At 42.9% G+C, this 18,105-nt stretch overlaps 1 pseudogene; it reads right to left on the bottom strand.

Annotated features, from left to right (window-relative positions):
- LOC149272608 (xylulose kinase-like) overlaps positions 1–18,105 on the bottom strand; it is a 73,903-nt pseudogene that overhangs the window by 52,303 nt on the left and 3,495 nt on the right.

Here is an 18,105-nt window from a genome sequence, read left to right as displayed (position 1 = left end):
TCATGAAACGATAGCGGGACGGAGACCTCCTGATCCGAAGACCACAGAGCGGCACTAAGGATTTCAGAACCATCGCCAGCAGCAATACTGCAGGGAAGACAATAACTGATCACAAACACTTACTTATCTTGTACCCCAGTCTCTCGGCGTGGATCCTCTTTGCCATGAACTGCCCCTCGACGAGAGCGCGGACCTCAACGTCCATCGGAAACTCAGACACCTACAGAGAACGGAACACGTTACACGTTACTAGGGGGTCCTACCGACACAGACATCTGATTTACTTTAAAGGCAAAATCACGCTTGGCTAGAATATCACGGCGTATGAATATGAAATAGACAACATGTAACATTTTTTGTTAATACTGTTCAAAAGGAAATTTCTGGCTGTAACATAATCGCAAAAGGGTTTCTAGCCATCAATTAGCCCTTTAAACTTAAACTTGGATCAGCGAACACAACGTGCCATTGGAACCCAAGAGTGATGGGAGTGATAAAGGGCCATTGGAACACAGGAGTGATGAGAGTGATAAAGGGCCATTGGAATGCAGGAGTGATGAGAGTGATAAAGGGCCATTGGAACGCAGGAGTGATGAGAGTGATAAAGGGCTATTGGAACCCAGGAGTGATGGGAGTGTGAAAGGGCCATTGGAACACAGGAGTGATGGGAGTGATAAAGGGCCATTGGAACACAGGAGTGATGGGAGTGATAAAGGGCCATTGGAACACAGGAGTGATGAGAGTGATAAAGGGCCATTGGAACGCAGGAGTGATGAGAGTGATAAAGGGCCATTGGAACGCAGGAGTGATGAGAGTGATAAAGGGCTATTGGAACCCAGGAGTGATGGGAGTGATAAAGGGTCATTGGAACACAGGAGTGATGGGAGTGATAAAGGGTCATTGGAACACAGGAGTGATGCGAGTGATAAAGGGCCATTGGAACACAGGAGTGATGGGAGTGATAAAGGGCCATTGGAACACAGGAGTGATGAGAGTGATAAAGGGCCATTGGAACGCAGGAGTGATGAGAGTGATAAAGGGCCATTGGAACGCAGGAGTGATGAGAGTGATAAAGGGCTATTGGAACCCAGGAGTGATGGGAGTGATACAGGGCCATTGGAACACAGGAGTGATGGGAGTGATAAAGGGTCATTGGAACACAGGAGTGATGCGAGTGATAAAGGGCCATTGGAACACAGGAGTGATGGGAGTGATAAAGGGTCATTGGAACACAGGAGTGATGCGAGTGATAAAGGGCCATTGGAACACAGGAGTGATGGGAGTGATAAAGGGCCATTGGAACACAGTAGTGATGGGAGTGATAAAGGGCCACTGGAACACAGGAGTGATGGGAGTGATAAAGGCCTCTTTACGCCTATGAAGAGATTCCATGAAAAATCAACCGTTTCCAGCTACAATAGTCATTTACAACATTAACCCCGTCTGTGCTGGATTTCTGATCCATTTAATTTAGTGGACAAATTTGCTTTTCTTTAAAAAACGAGGACATTTCTAAGTGACCCCAAACTTTTGAACAGTAGCGTCTGCAACAATCTAGAACCTAGCAGTTTCGCTCATAAAGCTTTTTCTTTGAGGTTCTCTTTGGTGTTTTTCGGTGGCTCCCGAGACACGGCTTCACCCTTTCACCGGTGAGGACAAACTCGGTTCTCGATACCCGCCATCTTTGCCAGGTTTCAGGCGTTCTCCAACCTCCTGTCAATCAGACCGTTTTATAAAGCGAATCATCGATACTTTGAGATCCCAAACTTTTGAACAGTAGAGTTTAATGAAAAGCAGCTGAACGCCAAGCCGCTGGGTTTAATGTATCGCAGGGTTCTTTAGCATTAAACTGCAGTATGCGCTGTTTGCAGGGCGCTCCGGCCCAAATATCTGGATCTGTCTTTTGGGGATTAATCTCCATTCAGAAAACCTCCTGTTATCAGGATCTGCATGATTATTCCGCCCCATTAGGTTATCACTTACCCATGAAGTTACTGATTGTAGTTGACTGGTTCAGGCAACCTTTACAAGGGTTGGGGGAGGAGAAGGTAGAGAGCTTGATAATGCTGCCTCTGCCACAGGCTGCCACCCATCTCGGCTTATCTTAGAAAAATGATCCCCCCCACTTCTAAACCCCACGTCTCCAAAACAAACAGAGCGATCGACAGAGAGATGGAAAGTTAAACGGTGAAATCAGGGGCAACTGTCCATTGGTTGCTATGGTGATAAGACCACTTTTGTTTTCAAACAAAATGATACCACAGACCTAGCGTTTTACCCCAGGACAGTGCGCTGCTGCCGCGAATTAATGCTTTCAAAGGAGGTAAACGATTTAAAGGCCGCGCATGCTGTGCTTTCCGGATTACATTAATTAGCGCTGATAGATTAAAAGGATTTTAAAGGAGATCTCATTAAAATCGAGCCTGTCACGTTCAGAAATCCTGAGTTCCGCAGTGCAGTTTACATCTTTCTATATACATAATACACACTATATCAATACACACTATATATATCTATATATATATAATACACTCTATAATATTATATATATATATATAATACACTCTATAATATAATATATATATATATAATACACTCTATAATATATATATATATATAATACACTCTATAATATAATATATATATATATAATACACTCTATAATATAATATATATATATATAATACACTCTATAATATAATATATATATATAATACACTCTATAATATAATATATATATATATAATACACTCTATAATATAATATATATATATATAATACACTCTATAATATAATATATATATATATAATACACTCTATAATATAATATATATATATATAATACACTCTATAATATAATATATATATATATAATACACTCTATAATATAATATATATATATATAATACACTCTATAATATAATATATATATATAATACACTCTATAATATAATATATATATATAATACACTCTATAATATAATATATATATATAATACACTCTATAATATAATATATATATATATAATACACTCTATAATATAATATATATATATATAATACACTCTATAATATAATATATATATATAATACTAGGGCTGAAACAACGAATTGATAAAATCGATAATAATCGATAACGGAAATCGTTGTCGACGATTTCCGTTATCGATGAATCGATTAGTTGTTGGAGAACTCGGCTTGTTTTACCTCCTCCGCGAGCGTTTCCCGGCCTCTGCTATGCGCGCTGCAGTCTCCGCCTTCTTTGAGCTACGTGACGCGCTTCAATGTTGGTCTGCCGTTCAAATAAAGTTTTTGACTTCTTGAAGATTGGAAGTGGAACGAGTCCATAGCTGAGGTAAGTGATTCTCTATGTGTGAATGCCTATGTGTGAGAGTGTCAGAGTGGGAGACTGGGTGCAGGGCTGGGTGTGAGTGGGGATGCAGGGCAGGGCAGAGTGTGAGTGTGGGTGCAGGGCAGAGTGGTAGACTGGGTGCAGGGCGGGGGTGTGGGTGCAGGGCAGGGTGCAGAGAAGAGTGGGAGACTGGGTGCAGGGCAGGGTGTGGGTGCAGGGCAGGGTGTGAGTGGGGGTGGAGGGCAGAGTGGGAGTGTGGGTGCAGGGCAGAGTGGGAGACTGGGTGCAAAGTGTTGGGTGCTGGGTGCAAAGTGTTGGGTGCAGGGTGCAAAGTGCTGGGTGCAGGGTGCAAAGTGTTGGGTGCTGGGTGCAGAGTGCTAAGTGCCGGGGCAAAGTGAGTGGGTGGGCAGGGTGTGGGTGCAGGGCAGGGTGTGAGTGGGGGTGGAGGGCAGAGTGGGAGTGTGGGTGCAGGGCAGAGTGGGAGACTGGGTGCAAAGTGCTGGGTGCAGGGTGCAAAGTGCAGGGTGCAAAGTGCTGGGTGCAGGGTTCAAAGTGTTGGGTGCTGGGTGCAAAGTGTTGGGTGCTGGGTGCAAAGTGCCGGGGCAAAGTGAGTGGTTTAGGTATTAAAACTAGTTTGATAAATATTGTGTTTGGGTTCTCGTAACAAAATAAGAATGTTAATGTAAATTTTAAGTTGTTTTTTAACATCCAGTTCATTAAATTTTAAATAAATGAAAAGTTTGCATATTGGTTTTTTTAAATCCGATTAATCGATTAATCGACAAAATAATCGGCCAACTAATCGATTCTTAAAATAATCGTTAGTTGCAGCCCTATATAATACACTCTATAATATAATATATATATATAATACACTCTATAATATATATATATATAATACACTCTATAATATATATATACATAAATATTAGAAACAGTCATCTTTTCAGTAACATTTATCACAAGTGTTCTCTTTGTTGAATAGATCAGAACTTACTTGCTGACAAATCCTCTTTAAACAAATTGATAATATTTATTAAAGTTTCAGAGAAACAAATATTTTTCTTCATTTACATAACCCCCCAGCGCTGTATACAGTAATATAACCCCCCAGCGCTGTATACAGTAATATAACCCCAGCGCTGTATACAGTAATATAACCCCCCAGCGCTGTATACAGTAATATAACCCCCAGCGCTGTATACAGTAATATAACCCCCCAGCGCTGTATACAGTAATATACCCCCCCAGCGCTGTATACAGTAATATAACCCCCCCAGCGCTGTATACAGTAATATAACCCCCCCAGCGCTGTATACAGTAATATAACCCCCCCAGCGCTGTATACAGTAATATAACCCCCAGCGCTGTATACAGTAATATAACCCCCCCAGCGCTGTATACAGTAATATAACCCCCAGCGCTGTATACAGTAATATAACCCCCCCAGCGCTGTATACAGTAATATAACCCCCAGCGCTGTATACAGTAATAAAAAACCCCAGCGCTGTATACAGTAATATACCCCCAGCGCTGTATACAGTAATATAACCCCCAGCGCTGTATACAGTAATATAACCCCCCAGCGCTGTATACAGTAATATAACCCCCCAGCGCTGTATACAGTAATATAACCCCCAACGCTGTATACAGTAATATAACCCACAGCGCTGTATACAGTAATATCCCCAGTGCTGTATACAGTAATATAACCCCCAGCACTGTATACAGTAATATAACCCCCAGCGCTGTATACCGTAATATAACCCCCAGCGCTGTATACAGTAATAAAAACCCCAGCGCTGTATACAGTAATATAACCCCCAGCACTGTATACAGTAATAACCCCCAGCACTGTATACAGTAATATAACCCCCCAGCACTGTATACAGTAATATAACCCCCTGCGCTGTATACAGTAATATAGCCCCCCAGCGCTGTATACAATAATATAACCCCCTGCGCTGTATACAGTAATATAGCCCCCTGCGCTGTATACAGTAATATAGCCCCCCAGCGCTGTATACAGTAATATAACCCCCAGCGCTGTATACAGTAATATACCCCCCCAGCGCTGTATACAGTAATATAACCCCCCAGCGCTGTATACAGTAATATAACCCCCAGCGCTGTATACAGTAATATAACCCCCCAGCGCTGTATACAGTAATAACCCCCCCCCCCGGCGCTGTATACAGTAATAATATTTTGTATGACTTAAACCTTTACATTAAGGGATAAACAATTGTTTTAAAAATGTTGACAACTTTTTAATTTAAATCTGATATTAGTGATAAAATAAACATCAATGGTTTTTTTAGGTAACTTGCCTTTTGTTTGTTAGCATTAAACCGATGGATCCCTATAGCATGCGGGGTGATTTCCATCACATCAAAATAAAAACCTAAAACAAAGAAAGAAGAACACGTAAGCGGCCTCTATACAGGAGGCCAGGCAAATAAAAGTGTAAGAGCCCTTTACGTATGTGTCAGTCTAAGCCGATATAAACTAGATATACATTTTTTCTTTACTTGGCCGCAGGCTGCATAAATTTAGATGTACAGAATAAATAAAGACGGTAGGGACTACGGGAGACAAAAAAGTTAAAGAAACAGTCAAAAAAAAAAGGAAAGGCCATTTTTCTTTTGTGTTCGGGTGGAACAATAGCGTGCTGGCTGGCCGTCGGCACAGGTGAATGCTGGCAGGGGTTAATCCTGCGGTGCTGCCTGCCGGAGCGGGTGACCGCTGCTTCTTTAAAACAAAATGAGAAAAGGGGGTTATAGAGTAAAGGAAAGCGATGTAAAAAGAGAGTTATGGAAGAGAGATAAAGCCAGGGAAAGGGGGAAAGAGGGTTGTAAACTATATCAGAAAAAAGGAAATGTTCAAGACAGGGAAACAGGGAAGAAAAAGGGAAAGAGATAGAGGAAAGGAGAAAAGGCAGGAAGGAAGGAAGGAGAGGAAAGGGGGACTGGATGTTAAAGATAAGAAAAGGGGGAAATGTGGTTTGGTGAGAGGAAAGGTGCAAGGATTGAAGAACAATACGATGTGAGTCAGGGGAAAGTCAGATGAAAGAAAAGGAGACTGTATAATGGAGGACGTATGAAGGCAGGGGCCGAGGGCCGGATAGTAGATACAGTATCCCAGCTTTACCTTACAGAACATGAAGAAATATATGTTCAGACATTAAAGTTCTATACCCCTCCCGATTACTCTCTGAGAAAGTGCTCAGCGCCCTCCTTTCCCCGACGCCTCTCCCTCCCCGTCCATTTCCGATATTGATGCCCCCACCTATGTTGCCATTGTTCCCGGGAGAAGTTGATTGCAGCACTTTAGAAAACTCTTCCAGGAGCCCGACGGACAGCAGTCTCTAATTTTCTCTCTCATCAGGGAGCCATTTTTGTAACTAAAAAGAAACCAAGACCAACAAGTCAACTCCGCGCACAATTCTCACCCTGGGTAATGAAAGGGTGACCTCCATTTGCCTCCCCAACAAAACCAGTTCCCAAAATTACATCGGACGCCCGGGGAGCAATAAATCCCCCCGCCGGAGCTCCGATATTGTCTTCGCTACACATGAAGGGCAGGGCTGCGCATGATGATCCGCTCAGTAATCGTCTGACATTGAAACGAAGACGTGGAAGAGTCCCCCGGGCCGTCAGAAAGCCAGTCTTCCCGGAATTTATGGCTTTATTTACAGGTTGCTGTAAATCTTATTTAGTGGTCCGAACGTTCCCGAAGCGGTAGGAAAACCCTGACATTTTTTTAGAACCGTGTAAATATATTTCGCTATCGTTTCTAAATCAATTTAAAGAAGGCGCCTTAAACTGCGGCTCCTGAAAGCGGACGACGCGCCGGAATCTCAAAGTATCGATGATTCGCTTTATAAAAAACGGTCTGATTGACAGGAGGTTGGAGAACGCCTGAAACCTGGCAAAGATGGCGGGTATCGAGAACCGAGTTTGTCCTCGCCGGTGAAAGGGTGAAGCCGTGTCTCGGGAGCCACCGAAAAACACCAAAGAGAACCTCAAAGAAACAGCTTTATGAGCGAAACTGCTAGGTTCTAGATTGTTGCAGACGCTACTGTTCAAAAGTTTGGGGTCACTTAGAAATATTCTTGTTTTCGAAAGAAAAGCAAATTTTGTTCATTAAAATAACATGAAATGGATCAGAAATCCAGTGCAGACGGGGTTAATGTTGTAAATGGCTATTGTAGCCGGAAACGGCTGATTTTTCATGGAATCTCTTAATATGTTACAGAGGCCCTTTATCACTCCTATCACTCCTGTGTTCCAATTGCCCTTTATCACTCCCATCACTCCTGTGTTCCAATGGCCCTTTATCACTCCCATCACTCCTGTGTTCCAATGGCCCTTTATCACTCCCATCACCCCCGTGTTCCAATGGCACGTTGTGTTCGCTGATCCAAGTTTGAGTTTAAAAGGCTACTTTATGGTTAGGAAACCCTTTTGCGATGTTACAGCCAGAAATATCCTTATTTTCAGTGAAAACAGCTCAGTGACCCCAAACTTTTGAACGGTAATGTTCGGTAGTTTGATAATTTGTACCAATATTTGCACCCAGGGTTTTAGTCGAATAGTCATTAGACTGGGCCCTTCAAAAGATCAGGAGCATTTTAAAAATATTATAATGCTTAAAACAATTAACCCATTATATACCAGCAATGCTGCATGTTGACTTCCACATCGGCTTTGCCATCTTCATTTAAAGAGCCACCATGATGGTTTGGAGAAGACTTGGTGGCCCCTGGTCCCTGGTTAGTCTACCAGGCCACTAAAACATGACATGTAATCTTTTCTTTTTAACCCCTTACCACAGAAGCGCCATATAGTCCTGAGCCTGAACTGGATTGCAGAATATGTGACCCTCCAAGGCAGGAGCGGGATCTTGGATCCAGAGGAACAACGTATCGCTGGTGCCAAGACTGATCTAGAGAACCAGACAGGAGACATAAACCATTAACCCATACGCTTCCGAGACTGAAACGCGCATGGTTAACGTTCCGTCAGACCCGGGCAGGCGCTTATTTCCACAAGGATCTAAATCCTGGGGTCTTAGAAAGAGACAATTTAGAAATATCGTGTTTCCTCCCGTCGTTTGCATAAAGGTCATCCCTACACTGAAAGTCTGTAATATACCGGTAATTATACGATATAATATAATAATGAGCCTCGTTACAACAGGGTGAATATAACCTCCGTGACCTCATCCACCAATTTTTACTTTTCTATTAAAGCTTATAGGACTGTCAAAAAATATGTAAAAATAATAGTGGGGGAAAAATTCTAACGGTATAAAAATAACAGTTTCAGCAGACGTTTTGGGGAAAAGGGTCAGTCTGATCTGCATAAAATATTTAATTTTCTTTTTTTTTTTTTTTTTTTTTTTGTTATTTTGCAATAAAATCTTTAAATGAGATGTGTAAAATTTTAACTACATCAACTGAAGTGAATACATGGCACTTGTTGACTCCCCCACAAAAGAATCCAAAAACCACAAGAACTGGAGAAATTATTATAAGCTTACCGCAATGTCACCTTCCTCTAGTCTCATTCCGGCTAAAGACGCTTTAAAAAAAAGAAATCCGTGACAATAATAAACATTAAAAGCTAAACTCCCGGCTTATTCAAATAATGCAAGCGCCTGTGATCTGATAGAACTGTTTGATACGATCAACAGGAGCGTTTTCTAATCATATAACAGTATTATGCAAAATTTTGGATCACAACGTGCCATTGGAACACAGGAGTGATGGGAGTGATAAAGGGCCATTGGAACACAGGAGTGATGGGAGTGATGGGAGTGATAAAGGGATATCGGAACACAGGAGTGATGGGAGTGATAAAGGGACATTGGAACACAGGAGTGATGGGAGTGATAAAGGGCTATCGGAACACAGGAGTGATGGGAGTGATAAAGGGCTATTGGAACACAGGAGTGATGGGAGTGACAAAGTGCCATTGGAACACAGGGGTGATGGGAGTGATAAAGGGCTATTGGAACACAGGAGTGATGGGAGTGATAAAGGGCTATCGGAACACAGGAGTGATGGGAGTGATAAAGGGCTATTGGAACACAGGAGTGATGGGAGTGACAAAGTGCCATTGGAACACAGGGGTGATGGGAGTGATAAAGGGCTATTGTAACACAGGAGTGATGGGAGTGATAAAGGGCCTCTGTACGCCTATGAAGAGATTCCATTAAAAATCAGCCGTTTCCGGCTACAATAGTAATTTACAAAATTAACCCCGTCTGCGCTGGATTTCTGATCCATTTCATGTTATTTTAATGGACAAAATTTGCTTTTCTTTCAAGCACAAGAAAACAGCTAAGTGACCCCAAACTTTTGAAAGATAGTGTGTGTGTGTGTGTCCCCAAAAATGTGGCCCATATGGCAACCCGGCAGTATCAAAGTCTGTTGACGGGAAAACCGCAAAGTTGCCGCGTGTTCCACAAGAAAGAAAAAAAAAAAAAAGTATACATTTGGGTTCAAATAAGGATGCACCGAAACTTAATAGAATTTACAGAAATGAAAGAAAATCGCACATAAGTGGGAAATATGTAAATAGCAATTAGCTGCAAAATATCCCATTACTGAAGCAAATTGCACTCTAATTGAGCTGCCTTTGGTAAGACGCCGCGTTTCGCCATACGTTCTCTCACCTGGATTGTCCCCGGTGAAGGCAGCAACGCAGCAGTCATCGCGAAATCCGTAGCGCTGGATGTAGTACGAGGACACGGACCCCTAGGGATAACACGGAACATACGCACAGCTGCAGCGATTAAACCCGCAAGATTAGCGCAATAAAATCTTATCCACAATCCGACATACAACGGGTTTAACCGTTTCAGCGCCGCCGCAGCTTCCTGGTAGTCACAAGGGCCGCGTTTGGACGTGTCGCCCCCTCCAGCTGCTCACCTGGCTGGCTCGCTTCTCTCTCTCGTTCATTTATTCCGCCCCTGAGCCGGAAGTTGGCGCCCGTTCCCGGCAGCTCCATAGGGATGACTTGGAAGGGAGGTGATCTCGGGACGGGGCGAGAGAATAAATTACACAGCCTCCAAAAAACAGGGGGGGCAAGGTGGAGCTCCGCGGGGGACGGCAGCGAATAGCGGCTTATATCCACCAAACGCTTACATCATAGGGAAAACAAAAGCGCCGAGTACATCGTGTCTCCGACGGTACGTTTAATAAAATGGAAACATCAGGGAGCCCGGAATCGCTTTTCTTAGTGTTTCGACATTTATAACAGGGAGACAAATCACGCTGATCTGAAGACTGGAACAAAGGCACCTTCTACATTATCCTGAAACAGATGGGTCCTAAACATGGCCCCTGCCTCAACCACCCCCCCCCCATCATGTCTTAAAAGGGGCAATTCAGCCATCGCGTGCACTTTAATGTATAGGATAGCTGGATGCCATTGCCTTACAGGAGACGTGCTCCATCATCGCATCTCCTGCGTGCATGCGCACTGGGGGCTTCTATTGACTTTACAGACAGGGATTGGCTGCTTCTGGCACACAGCGAGAGAATACCAAAGAGTTGCAAAAAGGCATTAAAAGCAAGAAGCGTATACACAGCCATTCAAAAGTTTGGGGTCACTGAGCTGTTTTCACGGAAAACAAGGACATTTCTGGCTGTAACATAATTACAAAAAAGGGATTTCTAACCATCAATTATCCTTTTATACTTAAACTTGGATCAGCGAACACAACGTGCCATTGGAACACAGGAGTGATGGGAGTGATAAAGGGCCATTGGAACACAGGAGTGATGGGAGTGATAAAGGGCCATTGGAACACAGGAGTGATGGGAGTGATAAAGGGCCATTGGAACACAGGAGTGATGGGAGTGATAAAGGGCCATTGGAACACAGGAGTGATGGGAGTGATAAAGGGCCATTGGAACACAGGAGTGATGGGAGTGATAAAGGGTCTCTGTTCTTTTATGAAGATATTCCATAAAAAATCAGCCGTTTCCAGCTACAAGTCATTTACAACATTAACCCCGTCTGCGCTGGATTTCTGATCCATTTCAAGTTATTTTAGTGGACAAAATCTGCTTTTCTTTCCAAAACGAGAATATTTCTAAGTGACCCCAAACTTTTTAATGGTGGTTTACGTGAGCAGCACTCCACCGAGATAAGAGGTAAGAGAGGACATGGTGGTGAAAACTCACGGCTGGGGAGATACCAGCTCGGCTTTATGAAGAGCAGCATTAAGTAATAAACACAAAGACGCACAAAACGATTCACGCAGCAGCAGGTAATCTCCCCGTGTGGATGACGCACCAGTAAGGAGCTCGCCGCCTGTACACAGCCGAGTCTCCCCTTTAGATCCGGTGCACACGCATTCAGGCACTCCTCCGACCACATCTTCTTATAAATGTCCAGTAAATTCATCCCTGAACCTAAGAATGGAAGAAAAAAGAGACAATCCAGGTGAGCCGGAAAAAAAAATAAACCTCAACTAAAATTCCCCTCACTGTATTAGCCTCTACCGCTTCTGCTGGGTGTCTGTTCCATTTCTCTGCCACCCTCTCAGCAAACTAAAACTTCTTTACATTAAATCTACGCCCCTGACCTTCTAGGTTTAGATGATGACCTCTCGCCCCAGCATTTCATCTGCTTAAAGTAAAGTACTCCGCTTGCGATAACGTGAACGGTATATCATAGCCACGACTGCACGCAAAAGGCCGATAAATTATCCGGTGAAGGAAGGATCCATCAGCGTAATTCATTTTGGTCAACATGACGAACGTCGCGGGACTCGGGGCGTAAAAGTGCGAAGTTAACAAAACGCGGCTGAATTACGGCCGATCCGTCAACTAAAACTGCTGAACAAAATAAAAATACACACAGAACTGCATTCCTCTTACTTTTATTTTTATTTTATTTTATTTTTTTTAAAAGAACCATTTGTGGGTTTTCTGTTCTACGCCTGAAACCATCATGGAGCCCGGTATGCAAATCATCTAGCATCAGCTCATTTGCATAAAGGGAAATATGATGACATAACATACATTGCAGACCCTACACTCGGTCTACACACCACATGCTGTCCTCTGCATACCCCCAAACTTCTTTTGGGGTTTTTCTATAGTTTCAGGAGTTCAGGGGGTTACAGAAGCCTCTTTAGGTACTTTTTTAAAATCTGAAATAGAACTTGGCGATGGCAGCGGGTGAAGTTTTGGGGTCGTGGGGTGAGCAGGTTTGGGGGTTAGGGTGTAGTGGGTCTGGGCCCTGCGGGGGCAGGGATGAGCGAGCCAGCGGGCTGGTTTCCATTAACCCTTTCACGCTCCCCGGGCCGGCCAATAGCTCCGTTGGCTGTGACAAAAGCCGTGCGTCTCATAGCAATTATTATTAATCACGTTATTTGACTGACGCTCTTTATTGAGTCGCCACAAGCCAGTTTTCATGAAGCATTTAGTCGTTTCATGGCTGAGCAGGCACTTCGTAGTACATGCCCCATGACCTGGGAACTCTCTGGGTTTTCGCCCCAATCTCAGGGTATCGGGCAGATTATCGGGGGTCACACAGTCTGGCTCTGACTCCTTCCTATTCTCCCCGGTGTGATCATATATAAGACTCCCAGTCAGTGCTTTTGCTCACAGTATATTATGCTTGATATCCCTGCTTGAATGCAGGTGACTTGATTAAGTGTATCTTTAAATAATGACAAGTCAAGGTGTCCATGAGGGGCGATATTAGAGCCATTTGGGTAACGCATCCGGCGAGTCAATACATAGAATCTTCACTATGGGCTATCAAAGGGTTAATATTTCAAGAGTCTCAGGGTCTGCTCATTCCGAAAGTTGCCAGGTATGCCATCCGGGATGGGGTCCTAGAGGTTCCCCCGCCGGCAGAGGGCAGATAAGAGGAAGCCCGGGAGCTACAGACCATTACGGCAATCACTAGATGCCATTCTATAATCTATAGATCTTTACAGAGATTCGGCTTTTTATGGCCATTAAGCAGGATGCAGAGTCAAGAGCTCAGAGGTCTCTTGTTTAAATTCTACTAATGTGAATGCAGGTCCACTTAAACGCATCATATAAACTTCTCTAGGATCCATACTATCCATTTTTATTGGCATCTGTATGACCCAAAGTGAAGTCCGTGAGAGCTCAAACTATTCCCCTCGCCATAGTGTACGTTTTAATGAATAAACTCAAAGTTCCTTGACGCATTTCAATAAATAGGGATTTAACAAAGTACAGGAGGGAAGTTTATTTCAAAGGAGGGGAAATGTTACAACAAGAGACCAGAATCTTAAAACTAGAGGGTCTTAGGTTTAGATGGAATGTAAGGGAGTTTGATTTTACTGAGAGGGTAGTAGGTAGGCGGGACAGCCCCCCAGTAGAAGTGGTAGAGGTTAACACAATAAAGGAATTAAATTCAATAAATATTTGTACAGAATCTCCTACCGTCGCTGCAATCGATTGGCGCGTAGTCTCCAAGGAAGAGGGAGGCTCCGAAACTGCTGACCAAGGAAATCCTCTGGAAAATTCGGTAAGTCGATGTCATACACTCATTTTACAAAATGATAACCAAAACATGCTCTTTTAACCCTGTGAGTGCCAGCGCGGGAATTCACTTCTCACAAGGCCAAGGATTCCGTACATAACAAAAACTATATAAAAACTAACTGCGTGTCTCCAACATTCTACCAGGACTGAATAGATATTAAAATGTTCCCGATAACCACCTCTTTCCAGAAATGTGTTAATTATTAATGATAACCCCCCCCCCCAAATATCACCCACCTCGGTCTGCGCGTACGCCGCCGCTCTCTGCTTGTAAATCTTTGCTATTTGATTTCCTGTAAAACGCTGCGAAAAAAAAAGAAAGAAAAAAAAACCACACATAGGCAACAAATATAATAAATTTACCTGTATGTATCAGCATAGCTCTGTGTTTATCTGCAAGATCATCAACATTCTATACAGATAAATAATGACATTGTGATTGTGGCCCTGGCAATGTTGACACTTGGAGCCACAGTCCCCGTAACTAGAAACATAGAATCTGCCGGCCCGTCTAGTCGCCCGTTTCTCCTGCTGTAACGACTCAAACGCTTAACCAGTCGTTGGTCATGTCTTAAGATTCAGGAGCTATATGTCTATCCTGCGCATGTTTAATCCCCTCACTGTATTACGCTCTACCACTTCTGCTCATACAGCGTGAGCCCAAATTAAAGCTAATGAGTCCTGAACATCAGTCCTTTAAGCAGCTAAGTTGTATCCAGAGTCATTGCACAAGGAAAGCCTGGCAAGGATCTCTGATCCCCCCCCCCCCCCGGGCTGCTTTAATTTTAAGATTTTGGGCCCCTGCCTGAATGCCCCCCATGTGTTTCACTCCAGGGGTACTTATTTTTTCTTTGATCTGTGCACAAAACTCAAAAAATAGGTCTATGTTGCATTTCTTTTCTGTAATATGTAAAAATACACTATTGCATCAAATATCACTTTAAAAGTTATGAATTAATAAATTAGGAATAGTAAATTTACCTGGAATGGCATGAATGGAATGTTTAGAACGTAACATTCTATTCAGTATGGAAAATGACCACTAGATGGCGATCTTTATCCATAAAAGCCCAGAGATTCTAGAAAAGCATTTTAAAATGTAGTTTTTTTTCTCCAACATTTCTTCTTATTTAAGAGAAAAAAATTCCAGACTTGTATTTCTCATTTGCCGGTCTTAACTTTCATTGTAACAATGAGATCACAGCATTACAGGAACGGTAAGCGCACCTCATATGCCCGCGACCCCGTAACATCGGCTAACGCCTGTGCCCCTCCTACAGCTTGCTCTAGATGCCGGCATTCTGCTGCTGTGCTGGAATCCATCCATATGGGGCTTTCAGTAATAGAAAAACACGACTAGAAACAAGAAAAAAAATATATAAAATGGACATATGTTATACAGTCAGAAAAATGCTCCCCAAAATATACCAAAACTCCCCAACAACTTACGTCCAGCTGACTGTGCAGAGGGAGATCGGCTGATAGAGTCTGAAGGACCTTCCGGGCACCTTGTTTCCAGTACACGCTGCCATGCTGCTGTAAACGGTATAAAGAGACAGGAGTGAATCCTGGATTTCAAGTGCTGACCTATAACCTTCCACGCGAATGTGCAAGAATACCCGAACTCCTGAACATGAGCACACGTGCGCAGCACTCAAGGGGTTAAACGCAATAGTGCTAACGCTAAGGCGCAGTAGAAGCAACGAAGCGTTGCATGTATCACTGCGCAGAGATTGTTCAAGTGAACGACAAACTCACTTAATGAAAAGAGTGAAATGTAAAACGCTGGGCGGAGAAGTCTCAGAAATTCACAATCTAGAGGATTACGGAGAGAAAGGATGGCCACGACTTGCAGGCAGGTAAGCGGTGGTATAAGAGAAGGTATAAGTGGTAATAAAGTCCATTTAAATCTTGTTTGGAGGATGGTAAAATAGGTTGGATAAAAGGTCCATGAAGTTCAACCTCGCTGTTAGTCCAAAAGATGTCAAAAACGCCACATTGAAGTTTCCAATGTGCCTCAAAAACTGGCAACATTTTTTATTTACTCCAAAACAGACTCTGATTTCTCACCTGTAGGTACAAGAATAATATCACTCCCATCACTCCTGTGTTCCAATGGCCCTTTATCACTCCCATCACTCCTGTGTTCCAATGGCCCTTTATCACTCCCATCACTCCTGTGTTCCAATGGCCCTTTATCACTCCCATCACTCCTGTGTTCCAATGGCCCTTTATCACTCCCATCACTCCTGTGTTCCAATGGCCCTTTACCACTCCCATCACTCCTGTCTTTTAATGGCACGTTGTGTTCGCTGATCCAAGTCTAAGTTTAAAAGGCTAATTGATCGTTAGAAACAAAGTTCAGAAGATGAAAAGTTTACGGTCAGAAAAGTTATTCGAGGGCCCTATTTATGACTGAGGTGCAGGGCTCTGTGGCAGGGGGTATCAAGAGTCAAGACGGGAGTTAACAAGATTTTCGTAGTAGAAGCAGATACCATCAATGTTTCTTAGATTTAAGCATGAGGGACGGGTTAAGGGACTTAACTCAAGTTGTGAAAGAAAGTGGAGCAAGTGGGCAATTTGTGTGTGGATTCTGAAAAGATAAGAAATCATAATTAATTGTATAAATCCTGCGAGGGTTGGTGTGATTCTGGTGGAGAAGAAGAATGATGGATCTGACCCCAGCTGACCCGGTACAGACATAAGCCATCTGCATGCTGCAAGAAGCACAGCGTAAACTGTTAGCCTATCTAAGAGATGATAATAATAATAAATAATAATGATCTTAACACTAAATCACTAAAATAACAGAATGTTACACTCACCTGGCCGGTTCCTGACAAAGCTTTGACTTGAGAGAAGTTGAACCCCGATGACTTCATTCTCTCCAAGATTATATCAAGTGCCTGCAATGAAGATTTCAGAAAAATGAACCATCTCATGTTTCCACTTTGGCTACTTCCACATAAAACTACTGCGCCAGTTTCAAAAGGCTAATGCCAAGAACGAGCAGATAACAAAGCCCTCCGAGGAAGCGGAAAGAGGACCTCTCTGGCTACCATAACGCACAACAACCAGAGCTGCTCAGCAGACACGGACAATGAGAGCCTTTGATTAGCCCAACACACCCCGATGCCAGCAACCTAATAAACTGAAGCAAACTAATAATGCTAGGCACACAGAATACCTTACAGGTGAAGCACGATGTAGACTGATCAATCAAATGAAAACTCCTTCAAAAACAAAATAACGTTATGGAATTACACAGGTTACAGGTGTGTCCAGGTACTGGGACCCAGGTGACTGGAGTTTGGGTTGGCCCATGGCAAAGTATGAGGGGGTTCTATCCCATTCGCTACATATAGTTTTCCAATATCAAGCTCCTAGAATGCTAAAGCCACGCCGAGGCTGGTCATTGCGGGTAATAAATGATAGATTGACTGAAGAAACAATGTTACTGTAAAAAGACAACGTACACCATTCTAATCTGAATTATTGTTATTATTTCTTGTGTTATAATACATCATATTCTGTAGCTCTGGAATCCTAGTTATTGTAATAACCTCTAAACCTCATAAACCTCATCAGTCCTACGTTCAGTGGAATAAATTAATAAATTCGTCCACTATTCAAAAAACTTCCAACTTTCGGCAAGGTCCATAAATGAAAAGTGAACCCCCGAAAGGACCAACCGAGCCAAAAGCATGTAAATGTCTCATACAAGACATAACACATAGACAGGTATCTCAGCTCATTCCTGATCTCGAAAAAATATTTTAAAACACGACGAGAAAATATTAGATCTGTGGCATATAAAGACTATATAACCTACGGAAAAATATCAGCAGGGAATGTATTACCTTAATCCACATTGGCACTGGAGAGGTTACCGTCAGCTTGTCGCTGTGAATGCGAACCCCACCTTGTGTCCTGGATAAAGGAACAGAAGTAACGTTTTACATCAGTAAATTGATGTTGGATAGAACTTTAACCCCTTAAGGACAATGGGCGATCCCTAAACCTATTGAAAACAATGCATTTTGAGCCCGTACATGTATGGGCTTTGTCATTAAGGGGTTAAGAAACAATGACGGGTTACAAAGAAACGTATGTGTCTGATACGGAACTGTCCACTTCTAGAGATTAATGCATATCAGACAACCAAGAATTTTATCTCACCGACTATAAAAAAGCTAAGCTCAGCCGC

Source organism: Sceloporus occidentalis, unplaced genomic scaffold (assembly GCF_023333645.1).
Source record: "Sceloporus occidentalis isolate IW3139 unplaced genomic scaffold, rSceOcc1.0.p SCAF_433, whole genome shotgun sequence".
NCBI lineage: Eukaryota > Metazoa > Chordata > Lepidosauria > Squamata > Phrynosomatidae > Sceloporus > Sceloporus occidentalis.
This window is presented reverse-complemented; position numbering and strand designations above follow the sequence as displayed.